Here is a 17,636-nt window from a genome sequence, read left to right on the forward strand (position 1 = left end):
ATTGACAATTTACTGATACAGGCCCCCGTCAGAGGGGCCGGATGCCGGCTACAGGCCGGTGAATATGAAATGAATTAGATTCCCCGCCTGTAGTTATTCAGATCAGAGTGTAACACGCGAGCTTACATGAGTGGGTTTGAATGGAGGTCTAACTAAATAAATTTGATTTGGAAAGGGTGTGTTTGACAGATTGCGCCACTCACCAGGTGCTGCCGCGGATAAAGCAAGCAGTTTATTGTACATAACAGGGTGCAAAGGATCTTTACATATACATGAATTCTATTAGGCAACTCTGGCACTGGAGGGAGGCACAAAAGGCAGCGGCGCTCACCGAGAGCAGGCGAGGGAGCTGCTTACACCCAGCAGTCTGATAAAGAGATGTGTGTGTGTGTGTGTGTGTGTGTGTGTGTGTGTGTATGTGTGTGTGTAAAAAAAAAAAAAAGGCCATCATACTGTCACTCTCACTTTTCACTTTTTTTTTAGGAACAAAGAATATAAAGTGTTTCTGTGAAACAAAACACCTGGGGGATACCTGTCACTGCGGAGATTCCTCTCAGCACAAAAACAGGTGTGTGTGTGTGTGTGTGTGTGTGTGTGTGTGTGTGTGTGTGTGTGTGTGTGTGTGTGTGAGAGAGAGTTTAACCTAGGGCTGGTTAAACCTGAGCTGATATTATCCACACAAAAAAAAAACTTTTTTCGTCAAAATATTTGTACAGGCTTCCACTGTACCAGTGGAGTCTTATGTCTTATATATCTATATATTTATATATTTCTCAAACAGTTGAAGTTCTCAGAAGAAGTAGAACAGGAGTGATTCCTCCAATCTGTGACACTTCCGTATGTGGGCATCTGCGTGTTACATCTACTCCAATCCAGCAGCTGCTGTGGGTAATCCGGGCCGGTCGAGGGCTAATGGCCGACTTGTTTTCTGGTCCAGCTGAGCTCTTAATTACATGATTGAGCTTGTTATGGCCTAATTAAAATGGTAAAACACAGGGTGGAGAGATGGAATGAGTGAGAAAAAAAGCAGAGTGATGGAGAGAGAGAGAGAGACTAGCATCACTCTGTCTCTCTCTCTCTCTCTCTCTCTCTCTCTCTCTCTCTCTCTCTTCCCTCAGCCTTTCATTAAACTGTTAACCCATGAGGTCTCTATCGCTCCCTCTTGTCTGCCCCCCGGCTATTTGGAATGGGCCACGAACTACAGTCATAATCAGCAGGCCTACATTTCAATAACACATTTTTTATCATTTAACCTCTAGTTGCACGCATCAAGGTGGCAGAGCATGTTGCATTTGGGGAATTGAGAGAAGGGAGGGGGGGGAGGGAGGGCTTCTGTCGATAAGAAAGTTAAACACAAAAACAAAAATTACCAGTTTGTTACAAGTGCCCGAGGACAAAAAAAAAAGTTGACTAAGTTTGTATCAGAAACTAAGACACAAGAGGCGAAGGAATAAGGCGGCGAAACAATGTTTTTGTTGTTCCAATTTTTGAGAGTATACTTGTGGGTCAATTAACAATAAAGATCAATTGATATCGCTCCTCATCCTTTCTTGTGTGATTTTCTCGCCCCGCAGTAATGAGATAAATATTTATGAAGGCTGAAAGTCCCCTGCCTCTCCTCCTCGTGTCAAACGCTCAGCGTGATCAAAGGCTCAGCCCCCCAAAAAAAACACACGACGCACTAAAAGCATCAAGGCTCTGTCGGCATTGTTTTTCCACTGTCCCACAGCTCAAACACAGAAAACTGAGCACCCCCCCCCCCCTCCCTCTCCACCTCCTCCCCATACCCTCTTTAAGAAAAAAATCCCAGATCGGTTTGGGACCAGCGCACTGTCGCTTTAAGATAAAATATTCTATCTTCTACATCATAATTATCTCCTTAAGGTAGAAATATTAGCATACCCACCAATCTTATTATCTGAGAAATTGGCTCATTAAGTCGGCTGGCTCCCCTTGCGCCCACCTTGTTCTCCATTGTCCGCACTTCATCAGTGCGGGAGGCTGCTGAGGGGCATTCTGACTGACAGGAGGCGCACATGCACTCGGGAGGCGGGCCCTCTGTGGGGACCGGGCCGGGCCGGCGAGGGCTGACGGGCCGGCGCTCCAATGTTCTGCGAGGGAAGAAGAAGAAGAAGAAGAAGAAGAAGAAGAAGAAGAAGAAGAAGAAGGAGAGGAAGAAGAAAAAGACACCCTCAGTGCTGCTGAAGTCACATCCCAGAACCAGCTCGCCCTCGAGACCCGGAGGCGGGGATGTGCCGTGACCCGCCACGGCTTCAGAAAATTCCTCGCGATTCCAGAATTTAGCTGGAAATTTGAGCGAACATCGATCAACGTGGCGAGATTAAAAAGTTGCCGCGCGCATAGTTTGACCTTCGTGGAGTTGTGCTTCATGTCGTCTGGGGATGGAGGCTCAAACCCCGGACAGAGGCCGTGTGTTCAAAGCCCGATGCACGGTCTTAAAAAGAGCAAAGCACTCATTTGCTTAGTAATCAGAAAGACAGGCTTTCCAAATTACATTTCTATTGCTATTAGATATTAATGAGATGCCGGAGAATAGCCCTGGCCTCTAATCTGCGGGACTTAATCCCTAGATTGAAACCTGACACCCGTGGAGGCTAATGAAATCATCCTTTTAATCCAGGGAAACGTCCCCCCGTAAACCTACAGCTTAAGAGAACGGCGGGACGCGCGGCGCAGGACAACACAGCGCCGGGGGAAGAGTTAGTTGGAGGATGGAAGGGAGGAGACACCGAGCTCTGGGGAAGTAGAAGTAGAACAAAAAAATCTGGGACAAACAGTCGTGGCTGATCTGTGAAGGATAGACGTAGCAACAATTTAGTGTCGTGTGATCAAAGATGAAGCAATCCTTTGGACATTTCTACAGAAAAGAGAGAATACACTCTCCCCATCGCCCTCGCTACTCTCCCTTTTCTCTCTCTCTCTCTCTCCCTCTCTCTCTCTCTCTGTGTGCAGGATTGAGTTGTTAATTAGAATCGTGGCCGGGCCAAATGAATTCAGACCTTCTTCCTCGTGTAATGGCGCTGCAGAGTCTGCAGACCTCAAGCTGTGGGCTTTAATTCTCCTCTCATCAGACTGATGGAAAAATCACCTCGCTGCCATTCAGCGCCGCCACTCATTAACCAAAGCCAAGAAAAGGTTGATGGGCACAATGGACACTTTTTATTATGTCTTTTTTTTCCCTTCTTCTCCTTCTTTATTTGATGGCATGCATATGAATGATTCTGTAACCAGAAAAATATCACCATGTACAAAAATGACATGACGGGGGTGAAAAACCATCGCGATGATTTTCTTTAAAGAGAATTAAATGTGTGATGGGCAAAACAGGATCCACTAGTGTGTGTGTGTGTGTGTGTGTGTGTGTGTGTGTGAGGGCCTGAATATGAGGGCGTGGCTGATGGGCTTGTGTGTATTGACAAGCCGTGTGTGAGGCACGAGGGTCGAGTTGCGTTCTGCTTAACAGCCAATTTACAAAGGTCAGGTGAGCGGGATCAAACGGGTGGGAAGATCACACCTCACACTCCTAAATGAGAAACAATCATCTCTCCACAAAGGTCACGCAGACACAACCGAGGATTAGAATAACCGAGCGGGCCTTCTGCTCCTCCTTCTCCTTCGGATCGCCAGCCTCCTCCTCCTCCTCCTCCTCTTCCTCCTCTCCGCGGGGCGCACGGAGGAGGGAGAACCAGACAAGTCTCCTCATTTATTTCTGTTTCCTCGTCCCAGTTTTGGTCTTGGTGAGCACTTATTTGTCCGTGTGAAAAAGGGATTTAATATAAATCATTTGTGTTGGTCTGTTTCTCCAAATTGGGAGGATTTTTTCTTCTTTAAGCAATTGATTATTTGTGTTTAATGGTCGATTCATTTCACATAATAATATCATAACCCGTTAAACAACATAGATGAGCTCTCGCTTATGCAGATTTTATTTTTCTCACTTCCGTCGTCACAAATCTGACAAGAAAATTGGACATTTGTCTTTGATGTGGCTTCGCTGTTCACGTCGAAAAAACATACACACAGCATTATATATATATATATATATATATATATATATATACATATATATACACACACATATAGACTCGATACATCCTCCTTCATCCTCCTCGTGGCTCAACGATGAGGTTGTGTGTTCTCGAATTTAAAAACAGAATTACAACTGAATCCTTTTGTTTCGTAATCCTTGCAATTAAATATTTCTGACAGAATTATAACATTACTTTAAAAAAAAACAGATTTAAATCAGATAGCAGCAGCAGCAACAGCAGCAGGAGCAGCAGCATCGTCCAGGCTGCAACGTTGACGCAGAAACACTGAGAAGCAACAACAGGGGGCAGTGTTGGGTCACACTACACCACCCAGTTCTCTGTCCACCCTCTCTCTCTCTCTCTCTCTCTCTCTCTCTCTCTCTCTCTCTCTCTCTCTCTCTCTCTCTCTCTCTCTCTCTGGCCAGAGTCCAGTCTAACCACCTCTCAGGATTAATTACACTTTTTCAATTAATGTTCTAATGAGAGCTGCTGGTGCAGAAGTCTGATAAGGCAGTTAGGGAATGAATGAGACACACACACACACACACACACACACACACACACACACACACACACACACACACACGCACACACACACACGGAGGAGACAGACTGAGAGATGTACTAACTACAGTGATTGATGGGACATAACAGAAGCCGATGGAGTTGATAGTGTAGCGATAGCAGCAGAGAATTGACCAAGAACTGGACCGAGACGGCCAAACGCAGCGTCAAACACGCACACATTGAATTAACAGAAATTAAAAATGAAAACGCCAGCAGTGTGTTGTGGTGAGGATGCTCAATTCGGTGACACAAACGTACACACTGGGTTTCTATGGTAATGAGCTCAACTGGTGCATAAGGGCACCTCGCGCGCACCATCGTGGCCGGCATGCACCAGGGGACCCGTCAAGTATAAATTAGTGCCGTTGATGTGTCACACGATGCCCCCAAAGGTCATTAATTGGTCAGCGATTGGAGGTTGGCGTGTCATTTATATGAAGATAATTTGCATACTTTCCCTTCAAAAGCGTTTCACAGATTCTATATGTCCAAGCACACGTTGCTCGCTTCTTCTTCTTCCTCGTCTTCTTCTTCTTCTTCCTCGTCTCCCAGTGAGCGTCTGAGTGAACAGCACAAACCAGAGCATTGTATAAGAATGTGCATTATTGTATAATCAGTTGATTTCATGATTGTAATACATTTGGTCTTTTTCTGTCTCAGCAATCCAATATAATGAATCATTGTTGGACATATTTCATCTACAATTTGAGCTTTTACAATTTCTTAAATGTTGATTTTGAATTTTCCTGACAAATGCGTTACATTCATAGTATCATTTTTAAATAAGTCGCAGGACCAATAAGTCCATTTTTGAATGGATGGAAGTGAAATAAATGAATGGAGACGTGATGAATCTTAAACAGGGCCGTTGTTTAAGAACCAGATTGAAGGTCACGGGCGACAAAAGGAAAACCCTCCACTTTTTTATATGACATCCTTTTCAAAGTGGTGGATGAATATTTGTAGAGGACAAAGGAGAATATAGTGTTGATTGCGTGCGTGCGCGAGGAAGAAATAGAAATATAGTTTTTTAAAAACCAAAAAAACGCTGAATGTGAATTTTACTCGTACTAATTAAAGCATTACATTACATTTTCCACTTTTAAAGATAATAAGAATTAATAACGTCTTGTCTGTATACATTAGTATTATTATATTATGTGCATTAGTTGGGAGTTTGTTAAATTAGAACACCATTTTCTCTCATGTACTTACACAGTTTCCACCAAAGGAGAGTATGAAAGTACAAGTGTAAGAGATTGCTTTTCCCTGCGCTGCTGCTACACACACAGACACACACAGACACACACACACACACTCATTCACTCACTCGCTTTCTTTCTCCCTCACTTCCATTCTCCTTCTCTCTCCATCTCATTGCCCCATAACCACAGAGAGATGAGTTCAAGCCACCATTAAAGCGTTAAAAATTTAAATATATAACCAAAAAAAAAAAAAAAGAAAAAAATCTTAACGCTCTTTTTAATTAAAAAGGATCCTAATAATCCACATCATATTATACGTCGCAGATTCATCGGTCAATTTAATAACAGTGAGGCTTTTGGATCTTAATATCTCTGCTACCAGGTTTCCTTCATAACTGAGAGCCCGTGTTAATTACAGCGGAGCCTAATGGTGGGGAATATTCAGGGCCTCTCCATGTTTTGATAAATGGCTTTCCACTAAGATTTATTCCTAATTATCTCATTTGTCTTTCTCCATTACTTTTTATAGCTTAAATTTATGAAGTCATTAAGACGTTAGTGGGCCTGATAATGATTAGGAGAAGGAATTGTATGAAAGTGAATTATATGAAAATGATTATGGCTAAAGGAGTGTTTAAAATGAGGGCTGCGAAAGCCTGGATGTGCGAGTGTGTGTGTGCGCGTGTGTGTGTTAGGGCTTTGTTTGAAGGTGGTGCATGCCACCCCCTCCACCCTAACACCCCCTCCCCTCCCCTCCATCCTGCCCAGCTGATGCTGCCACCTTCCACCAGTGTAAATAAGCATGATGAGACATCTTCGTCACTCTCTTCCTCCTCCTTCTGTCTCTTCTCTCCTCACCGCCGGCTCATATCTCTGCTCCATCTATCTGTCTGGTCCAACGCACGGCAATGTTCTCTCCAAGTAATGAGAGATGATCTTTCTCTGTCTCTAACACACTCCCACATGTACACACACACACACACGCACACACACACACACATCGATGAAGTTTGTCTTCCGCTGCATTTGGCTTTTGTTTAATTTCATTTGCCTTGGAAGATAGTGAAACATATAAATACAAAACGGGGCACACGTGGTGCAATTGGAGGTTTTTTTCTAAAGTTATGGCTTATTTTATGGTGCAAGAGCTCCCTGGAGCCGTTACTGTGTCGTCTAATCTGTTTGTTGAAGCCTTTTTTGTAGCTTTAGTGCAATGGGAAATGGCCCTCCATCCCTCTGCCACCACACGCTGTTTGGTTTAAAATGGCTAAATGCATGCGTATCCATGACCAATGCTTTTATGAGCTTTAAATACACCTTTTTGGCAGACATGCTGAGTTTCCCTTTTGTCATTTTGGCCCTTCCTTGTGTCTCGGCAGTGCGCTCGCACCTCTCCTGCGCTCTACTTCTCACCCTGACAGGCTGTGTGCCAGAGATCATATGAGGCAGCGCAAGCCCCCACGCTTAATTAATTAATTATTTGATTATTTAATCACCCAGATGAAGAGCGTCTTTAACGCTGGTGTTAATTAGCCAACATCTGGGCCAGCCAGTGGGCCAGCCACACAGGAAACACAACACACACTCTTTTCCTTCCACTATATTTAGTGTCGCATTATACATATTTGTATCTAGCTACTTCTGTCTGCAATACAGTCACAGAAAATGTGAAATGTGACCTGAAATCTGTGATTTTAAGACACTTTACGCACCAATGAAAACAAAAGAAATCCCAGAGTTCACGTTGTGTGTTCCCCTTTGAGTTCATTCATGTTTTTCTGCCAAAACAAAGGGTTTAAATGTGTTTTATTCTCCTCACTTTAGTGTCTTAAAATTCATTTTCCCCTCACCTTTCCTTGCCTCACCCGCGTGCAGTGCTGCTTCTCGCCATTAGGAGGAGCAATGTCTTTTCTTTTGACCCCGTAAGACTCACACCTTGATTCCCCTTCTTAATAGAGTTGCCACATAGCTGTCCACAATCAGATTGCTGATAACGCATGCAGATATAGCGTGTTGCACTTTGAGATAGCATTAACAGTTCAGTCTCACAACCTATTGCGCTTGTATTATATTCCATATACATGTCTTACGTTGTATCCTGTCCTATATGTTCAAAGCAAACATTAAGGTCACACAGGTGTCCCTATCTTGTCCTTTTCAATCGTCTGTGTGTTTAGGAAGATGAAAGCAGGAGGAGAGAAAGGCGTGATTAAGTGAAAGACAGCAGACGAGTGAAGGAGCGATGGAAGAGGAGAAAGATATTTGTGCCTCTCAAGCTTGATTAAGACCACTTCAGTCTGGGTGGTTCTACTTCACACCGGCAGCACCGGCCTTCAGTGGAAGAGGGATGACTGGAGAGGTGTGTGTGTGTGTGTGTGACAGAGAGAGAGAAAGAGAGAGTGTGTGTGAAGAGGTGGAGGAGGGTAGTAGGAGGGATTGCCTTTAATTGCAATCATTCTGGCAGCACTGCAGGGATCTACATGCCATGCATACAATTAGAAGAGGAGAGACATCACGCGACGGATCCTACTTTCTTTCCTTGACACCATGAACGTACGCACTTCCCGACCCAAATCTAAACACACACGCCAACGACGACGCACTTCAAGACAAGCTGTTTCCTAATGCACGTTATGTGTCGGGTCTCTTTGACCGAGAGGACCGAGCCCTGTACCTTCATCATATCTGTGTTGCGTTTCAGCACTGTGTTGCCAACAGCATCTTTGTGTGTGCGTGTGTGTGTGTGTGTGTTTGTATACATGCTTCCTGTGTGCTGCCGAGGTTAATTGAGACACACAGCTCATCTCTGCCCTGATGAGGGTCAGAGCACATGCAGATCTGCATCCCATTAATCTAACCCCAATTTATGCTGCCACACACTGTCAGTCGCAACCCTGCCCCCCAATTACACACACACACACACACACACACACACTCACACACTTACTCGCACAGACCCATTAATTTGGTCCCAATTTGTGTTGTCTTCAGCTGCTGTGATGCATGGCCCACGCTCTCGGGTTCACAATCACAAATGCAGACAGAACTCACACAAAAAAAAACACTTTCTCACACACTCGTATTCACAAAGGGCACAAATAGCAATCGAGTTGATGTCCATTAGCTTTGACGTTGGCACTTTTCTGATGTCCGAGGTGAAGTGCATACTCAAATCGACTACTAAAAAGCAAAAATCCCTAAATATCTACCTTGCTAGCACACACGTTTTTTTGTCTCTCTCTCTCTCTCTCTCTCTCTCTCTCTCTCTCTCTCTCTCTCTCTCTCTCTCTCTCACACACACACACACACACACACACTATCTCACATCCATGTGGCCTATTATTCCTGCATAAGTTCCTGGGCAGAACGCTGGCCTGACAGAAGCTAAACCCTGCAGCACCCAGAGAAGGAGAGCCAAATTAACCAGCTTCACTCTAACACTGAGGGACCATTAAAGTCGAAACGCCTGATCTCCCTGGCCGGTTTCCCCCTCTCCATCCTCTCCCTCGTTCCTCTCTCGTTTCCTCACTCTCCAGCTGGAAAGGTTAACCGTGAGAGGCTCTCAGAGACACTCCAGCAGACACACAAGTGATCTTTCCTTTAATTGGCTTTTCCACTCCCCTTCTTCCTCTTTTCCCTAGCAGGTCAGCAGCCGTCCACGGCAGGGCCCCGACAGAGGAAAACTCACACAGATGCACACTCAGAAATGACACAAGGCGGTCAGGCTGAACTTAGGGCATGATACATTGGGCAAGGAGTGTGTGCGCGGGTGTGTGTGTGTTTCTGTACACCTTTAAATATCTCCATCCGACCAGTCAATCTGTCATTAGTAGTACAGGAGTTGCGGTGCTGTGTAATTGAGCTATCTGGCTCTCGGGCCCACAGTGACGTCCTCATCCATGAAGCAGCTGACACCGCGGCTCAGCTCCTCCCTGTCACACACAGAGAGAGGGCACAAAGGAAATTCATAAGGAGAACACTGGCCATATCAGCCATAGCACAGTCCAGCTATTATTTTTTTTCACAGCAGGGAAAACCTACAAAGCTCTGCTTCCTCCTGAGAATCTCAATTTGGAAATAGCTAAATTCAGACAAAGACATTCGAGGTGCATGAATTCTGGCGCGACGCATACCATTGTTTCAGAAGCTGAACTCCTGCGCCGAAAGTCCAATCCTTTAACTTCTCGTCACATCTGGAAAAAAATACTTAATTGTGTTCCTCTAAACTCAATCTGGCAGCTAGCAGATCTAGATAGGAGAAAGAATCACAGTGTGAAATGAGCTGCACGCTACACTGACTTACCCGAGGTAGCCCTCGAAACAGAGCTAGATGACTAGACAAGGCCGTTCAGACGATCGCGCCCTGGACTCGGTTACGCCAAACTATTCTGCTTCATCTCGATCTACGCGCCGGGGCCTCGCCACAGCCATTATCCACAGGGTGCAGTGTGTGAGAGGACATCATTACCGGCTGTCTGCAGAGCTGCCTCCTGCCCCCTATCTCGGCCTGACACCATCCTATCTAACGGCCCCCGTCCGAGGGAGAACCGGCGCGAGGCTGGCAACTGAGAGCCGCCTCATTCCCACCTGTCACAGAAACAGATAAGACACTGAGATAGCTGCAGCCTGCTGGTGGCTTTCTAGCCTCCGTTAGGCTGATAATGGAGTGAGGCTCATGACTCATCAAGTCAGAAGTTCAGACGCTCAGTCCCCCATCTCAGACACGAGACGTACTGAGATACCTTTAATCACAGCAGTTCTGAAAAAGAGCCACTCTGGTACAGGCCGTCTGAAGCCACTAAATGTTAAAGTGCATTCATGAGGATGATGAATTCACCCTAACAAACTACTGTCTCTCTTACTCATTGCAATGTGTAGCCGTGCGGATAGCTGTAGTCTTTCCAATACAATGGAGTTAGAGCACACGAGAGCATGCTGACATTTGCCAATTAGCACTAAAAGCAAAGCTGAGCCTGATAGGGACGTCATTAGTTTTGTGTTGTATACAAAACATTACAATTTTGTCTTGATGATGGTACTAGATTAGATGTTGAAGGATCCCCAACGTGAGAATGTTTCATCATAAATGGAACATACACCTGTGTGTACCAGATTGAATGGAAAGGATCGATGAGGCATTTTAGTCAAAACCACAAATGTCAACCTCATGGCAGCATTAAGTCAGAGGATCATCAATATCTCTAGTATATATTAGCTATAGCGTAGAGTTGGGCACCATGAAGGTCTGTACCAAGTTTCATGGCAATGCATCCAATAGTTGTTGGGATATTTCAGTTCGGATCAAAGTGTTGGACCTTCAGATCAGCAGTTCAACTATTTAGCCGTACTATCTAGTTTTGCTAGACACTACTAAATAAAGTTTTTCTCGTGTGATTCAGGTAATCTGTTTGGTCAGTGTTCTGTAAACAGCAGTGCACCGCCATTATATAAACTACAAGCAGGAGAATAGAGCATTAAAACACAGCCAGAGTTACATTTCAAGCTTATTTTTCACTGAACGAAAAACACATATGAGAGGTTGGCGATCCCGCCTCGGTAAACAGGGATGGCGATCGCGGCGCTTTTGATGGAGCCCCGTGATGTGCCGCACTTTGACTGTGTTTGAAAGCCGCCTTTTTCTCAGAGGTGGACATGTGGCAGCAGGTGGGCAACTGCACAAGAGCAACAGGCGCTAAAAGGGAAATGGGCTTTGAGGCTGTCATGGTAATGAGAGCGTTATGACCCAAACAGACTCGAGGCCATTACCCCAACCCACGCTGCCCCCCCCCACGCCCCCGCCACCCCTTCGTAACTGTGGGTGCTTGCGCTGAGGTCAACTGGACCAGATCTTTTTGAATTTCCGCCATCACACCCACCCACCGTGCTGTTAGTGTGTCTTTTTTTTCCTTTCAAGTCACGCACAGACAATGGTCCAAAGCGCTCGGTCTGACACGGTACAGGAAATAAGTGTTTATGTGGACGAGGCGCCCCTTCCTGTGCGTTCCCAGAGGGCCGCCACCCCCCTAATCCAAGCTCAATGTGCGCTTCTGATTTCACCTTCCCTCAAAAGTCTCTCTGAAAACTCTTTCTCTTCGCTTAATGCATCCCTCACACTGGGATTTTTTCTCATTCTGTCTGTTTTTAATCCTCACTGTGTCACTCTTTCCCACAGTCTCTGTGCTTTTACTGGCGATGGAAAACAATAGAGTTTTGTTAGTGGATTTGACCTTTTTTTTGGCACATTTACATATTTTTTTTCTCTGTCCAGATGACCCAATAAATGTGTTCACATTAGCTTTTTGGACTGGCAGCGCTGGGCCTGCAGTTCTGCAGTCGGCCATTGGTGAAGGAGACAGAACTGTGTGTGTCAAAGCCAAAAGACGCGGCAGAAACCCGAGAGACTGTTTAGACCTGTGAGATGTTGACTTGTTACCGTTGCATTCTGTGTGTGTGTGTGTGTGTGTGTGTGTGTTTATGCGCAAGCGCACAAGCGTGTGAGCACAAGGGTCTGGTCTGTGCTCCCTGTTTGCTTAAGGTGGCATGAGTCAGCTTGACTCAAAAACAGGAGCCTGTTTTTGTGTGGCCTGCCAACTGCCTGTCTGACATTTAGCTAGGTTTCTCTCTCTCTCTCTTTCTCACACACACACTCACTCACTCATTTACTCACTCACTCACTCACTCACTCACTCAGCTTCAATTCAACATCACTCTGCGCAGCCGAGCTGCCCATCGCTCTCTATCGACTCAACACTCATTTTCTGAGCTCATGTTTCCACCAAAAGTAATAACAAGTAGATTCATTCTGTTTCGATTCACTTTATTCGCATTAAATCCGGGTTTTATTGTCAGATGATAATAGAGGTAGGATCGAGGATCAATTGTGATGGTGAAACTGGTGTTGAATGCATGTTTGTTGGCTCAAAGCTGAGAGTTTGTGCTGATGTGGGGTATCAGCTGGATTGGAGGATATGGATGTGTTCGGGGGGAGCGTTTCCCAGTCTTCTCCGCCCATGTGCCCCTCTGAGCCACATTGCTGCGGTTATGAGCAGCCAGAAGGGTTTGGCTGAAGGCCTGAAGTTGCATAACCATGCCCTTAAAACCAGTGGGGTGCCATGCGTCTCCTCAACTCTCTGCCTCTCTTTTTTTTTATCACCCAAGCTTTTAGTCTCTTCCTATTGATATATTTCTAGCAACAACATTTGCTTGTTATCTTTTGACTTGATAATACTATGTCAGACGGTATACTAGGGTTGGTTTAAGTAATTGAATCTCATGATAATTTATTAGTTTCAGTAACAACAACCACTCAGTTAGGAGAAAGGAAATTGTACATTTTAGGCAGTGAAAGTTCAAAGTTCGCTAGCTTTCGAACTTTGTAACATGTTAAATAGAGAACATCTGTGCAAAGAAATCAATACAGATAAATAGCATGTTTGACCTTTCAAAGTATTTTAATCGTTTTACTTATTGTCAACCAATCTCTTCAATAGACCAAAGCCAACTATTGTCTGTGTTGCATTTCCTTTTTTGCCTGAAAACTATTACCAACATTTCAATGAGATTTTCTTCACAGATTTCTTGGATTTTGTTATAGTGCTTTGATATCTGTCCTACACTCAAAGCAAAGCAACAATTAAAACACATATTCTTTGTAAAACTAGAACCCAGTGTCAAAATCTTGGTTTTGGTTCAATTTGTTTCCTGTTTTATTTTGAAGTTCTCTGCCTCTTGTGTCCTGTGTTTGTTTGACTTGGGTGTCGTCAGCGTAACAGTGGAAATCGAGACATGATGACGGATAATTTGTCCGAGGGGAAGGATGTAAATGATGAAGAGGAGGGGACCAAGCACATAACCTTGGGGGACACCGTGGGCTCCTGGGGAGGTGGAGGATTTACAGTTGTTAATGGCAATGAATTGATGTCCGTCTGAGAGATATGAAGTGAACCATGTGAGGGCACTGCCAGTTATACCAAGGGAGTGTTAGAGACCTGAGAGGAGAATGGAGTATTGATATCAAGGAGGATGAGGATGGTGAGGAAGCCAGAGTCAGCAGAGAGAAATATGTCATTTGTGATTTTCAGTAGGGCGGTTTCAGTGCTGTGTGCTGAACTGCAAGGGTTCATAGATATTATGGAGATTGAGGTGGGACTTAAGTTGAGATGCAACAGCTCTCTCAAGGACTTTGGACAGGTAGCGGAGGTTAGAGATGCGCCGGTAGTTGTTGGGGATGTTGGGGTCAAGACCAGGTTTTTTCAGCACGGGGGTTACAGCGGCAAGCTTTAGTGTAGAGGGTATGAGACCAGAGGACAGTGAGGAGTTGATGATGTTTGTGATGAGAAGGGAGAGTGAGGGGAGGCAGGCCTTGACTAAGGAAGAGGGGAGGGGGTCAAGGGCACAGGTGGAGGTTTTCATGCTGGAGACTATGGAGCAGAGGTCCATTTCAGTGATTGAACTGAAAGATAAGAGTGAGTAGCTTGGAGGTGAGGGAGGGTCATGTTGAGGGCTTAGGGGTGAGCTAGTGGAGGGGAGGGGGGGGGACATCCAGCTGGTTATGTATTGCGATGATTTTGTCGTTGAGGAAGGATAGAAATGAGTTGCAATTGCTGGTGGTGAAGGAGGTGAAGATGGTGTCCATGGGCTTGAGGAGTTTGGAGCCAGATTGGATGATGGAGGAGTTGGGAGAGGAGTGAGCGGCGTTCAGGGCATCTTTATATTGAAGTTGGTAGAGTTTGTAGGCATCAACGTGAATAGTAAGTCGAATTTTTTTAGCAAGACGTTCCAGTTGACGGCCCAGTACTTTCTCGCTCTTGCAGGTTGTTGCGGCGATGACATGCAGGAGAGGCGATGCGCTGGGCTGACCAGAGGCGGTGGATGAAATGAGTGGAGCGATCAGAGTAAATAAACTTTTTGCGGGAAGCTCTGTGTATGTAAAGGTGCTGACGGAGGAGTCCAAGTGTTTTGATGGCTGAGATCAACGGAGGAGCAGAGAAGTTGTTTAGTTTGAGGAGCTGCGAGGTGGAGTATTGCAGAACCATGGCAGCCGCGGATGTGATGACACGCCTGAGAACTTTGTCAATAGCCACAAACTTGATGCCAAGAGTTGGAGTAGTGACAGTCATGTCAGGATAATCCGGAGACAGGAGGCAGAGGATCAGAGCAGGACAGTTGAAAGGATGGCTCGTCAGTAGCCACCAGCTAGCGAAAGACCGCCGGGGCCAGCTAGTTGTCCAGGAAGTAGACGGTACCAGGAGAAGTGACAGGCATGTCAGCATAATCCACAACAGGCAATCCAGGAAACCCGCCTCAGAACAGTAGCATGGACAGGAGTATCCGACAGGGAGCCGAAAATCAGTCTCAGGACTCCTAGTTAGTGACGAGAGCTCGCTAGCTGGCTAGCTAACAAACAAGTCACAGCTAGATCGCTAGATACTCATAATCAATAATCAATAATGTGTACGTGCCAGCAAACTTTAAAACATACTCAATACTTGTGCCACTGACGGGCATCGCCCCCATCACCAACATATGGATGTTCTTTATCACTTTGTGTTGTGTCTATTTCCTTTTTCTGTTGAGAAGATAACTGAGACTTTTGTTAGCTATGAGTCACTGCTGGCCTTTCAATGTCCTTCATAAATGTGTTGTAAAGCATCGATAGTCCTCACTTTAGATAGAGTCACACAAAATACTTAACTAACGACTAGTAACTACTTGATTTAATCATGACTTGCAGTAATAAAACATGTTTAGTCCTTCGCCTTACTAACCCCAGAGCTTCTGGGGTTAGTAAGGCGAAGGACTAAACATGTTCAAATACGGCCTCTTGTGTGATATAGCAAAACAAATGCCACATCCTGGTCTTACAAGTTAATATAAGTACATGTTTAATGTTTATGACACTATTCCACAATACATATGAACATAAACCATAAGTATGACTCGAAAGGACTCGAGCGTGAGTTGGGAGAACACCCTGCGTTTTTAAAATATGCCATTTCCTTTTGATAGCATGAAGCTACACAGGATTAGCACACAGTTTGGGAATTCTTGGAACCTACCGAATCCATTAATAACGCTGGAAAACCAACCTTCGCCAAGATACACACAACATTGGCATTTATGTTCAGCAAAGAAAAAATAAATTGACTTACTTATGGAAGATTAATGAGGCCTTGTTTGGTTTTCTAGCTTGATCTCTGTCTGCGGCACATGGCGACAGAGTAAAGAGAAGACAGTTCAGGGACCAGGGAGGGAGTGGGAACTTTCAGAGTTGGCCAAGTTGACGCGATCGCTCGAAAATCTTGAACTCAAATAATTATTAAAAATACTTAACTTCACTCAATGAAACCCAAACTTTGCACATATACTCCGAACATACAGAGATATGTTATTTATTAACTTCAGAACGTATTAATATCTATATTTTTTCTTTTCTGTGTACTATCAGATATACATAATTTACAAATGGGAAATCCATAATTTATAAAGTATGAACACCCAAACATGAAACACATAATAAAATAAAACATTTATAAATGTGTTTATGAATTGTAAAGAGTTACTATTGAGTGTTCATGTTGGAACAATGATTTATAAATTATGAATCAAGTGTTTACTTGCGCTACCTTATTTTTTTCAATTAATTTTAATTATAGTTTTAATAGCATACTATAATATAACATTTTTATGGCATACTAAAATCTGATATTTTTATGACAAATTAGTCCTAACACTACTACAACAACTTCAACTATTACAGCAATTACTAATACAAGTCGTTTCGATAGTTACCAAATGTTTCTTCCATGTGCTCCAGTTCTTCAACGGTGCTTTTCAAGTTCCTTTGTTCATTCGGAAAACAGAGACGTTGACATCAACATTTAAAAAATATATTAAGATATGCTCCAATAAGAGACCCTGGTTCTCCAATTTTTAAACAGACGTTTTGTATTAGTTTTCATTGAATATATTGTACAATTTATACAAAACACAGATTATACATTGATATGATTGTGTAACGAGTGTAAGGACTTAAAAGTGACTTGTGTTTAATTTAATTTAAGGCCTTTTAAGTTACAAAATGATTCACAATGATTAACCTTCACTGTCTGTCCATTATTTTTTGTAACAAAGGTAACGACTAGTAAATACAAATAAAAAAATGTATTGAAATTACCGCTGGTTCCATTCTATAACATCTATTATCAATCGAAAAGACACATACATGTATTAAAATCAATGTACAACATTTTCAAGATTCTCTCTGGAATTGAAATTCACACCAAATGGTGTTTTGTGACATTTGTAGACTCTTTTATTACATGTTCTTTCTTTCCATAGAATATTGTACGTATTTAGTCTTGCAGATTGACATGAAAACGCAGGGGAAAAGAACAGAGGGGAGGCAAACAGTACCTCTGCATCAATAAAGGGGATGTGTGGGAGTCCACGGGTTCATGCTTCTTCTGCTTCTTCTCCACTTTCTTCTAAAAGATCTCACTGCCTTTCTGCGTGTGTTATGTCCTTCGTCTTATGGAGTTGTGGGATTTCAACATCGCTAACATAACTTTCATGTGAAAACTAGCAGAGCAAATTAGCTCTGATTAATTATCCATGATTAAAATACATTCTGAAGTCAGTTTCATGACTTTTACTGCTTTTCACAAGGCCTCGGGTGAGTCATCAGGCCAAAAATACAGCACATAAAATGGAGAGCCAGCCAACATTTAGGCAGTGCTTTATTGTCAAAGAGCCAGCTCCGGGTATCTGGTCGCTCCCACCCACACAGATGAAAGCCAACTCTTAAGTGGCA

The 17,636-nt window shown here is 44.0% G+C and overlaps 1 long non-coding RNA gene across 1 annotated transcript; it reads right to left on the bottom strand.

The window, feature by feature from the left end:
• Positions 1–1,930: 1,930 nt before the first annotated feature.
• Positions 1,931–16,012, bottom strand: LOC137795935 (uncharacterized). The gene is made up of 4 exons (XR_011078562.1): positions 15,976–16,012; positions 9,616–9,756; positions 5,073–5,178; positions 1,931–2,111 (listed from the first exon to the last, which is right to left on the bottom strand). It is a non-coding gene; the product is annotated as an uncharacterized lncRNA (long non-coding RNA).
• Between the last annotated feature and the right edge of the window lie 1,624 nt (positions 16,013–17,636).

This window comes from Clinocottus analis, unplaced genomic scaffold (assembly GCF_023055335.1).
Source record: "Clinocottus analis isolate CAN_PGR_092001 unplaced genomic scaffold, fCliAna1.0.p SCAF_3, whole genome shotgun sequence".
Taxonomy (NCBI): domain Eukaryota; kingdom Metazoa; phylum Chordata; class Actinopteri; order Perciformes; family Cottidae; genus Clinocottus; species Clinocottus analis.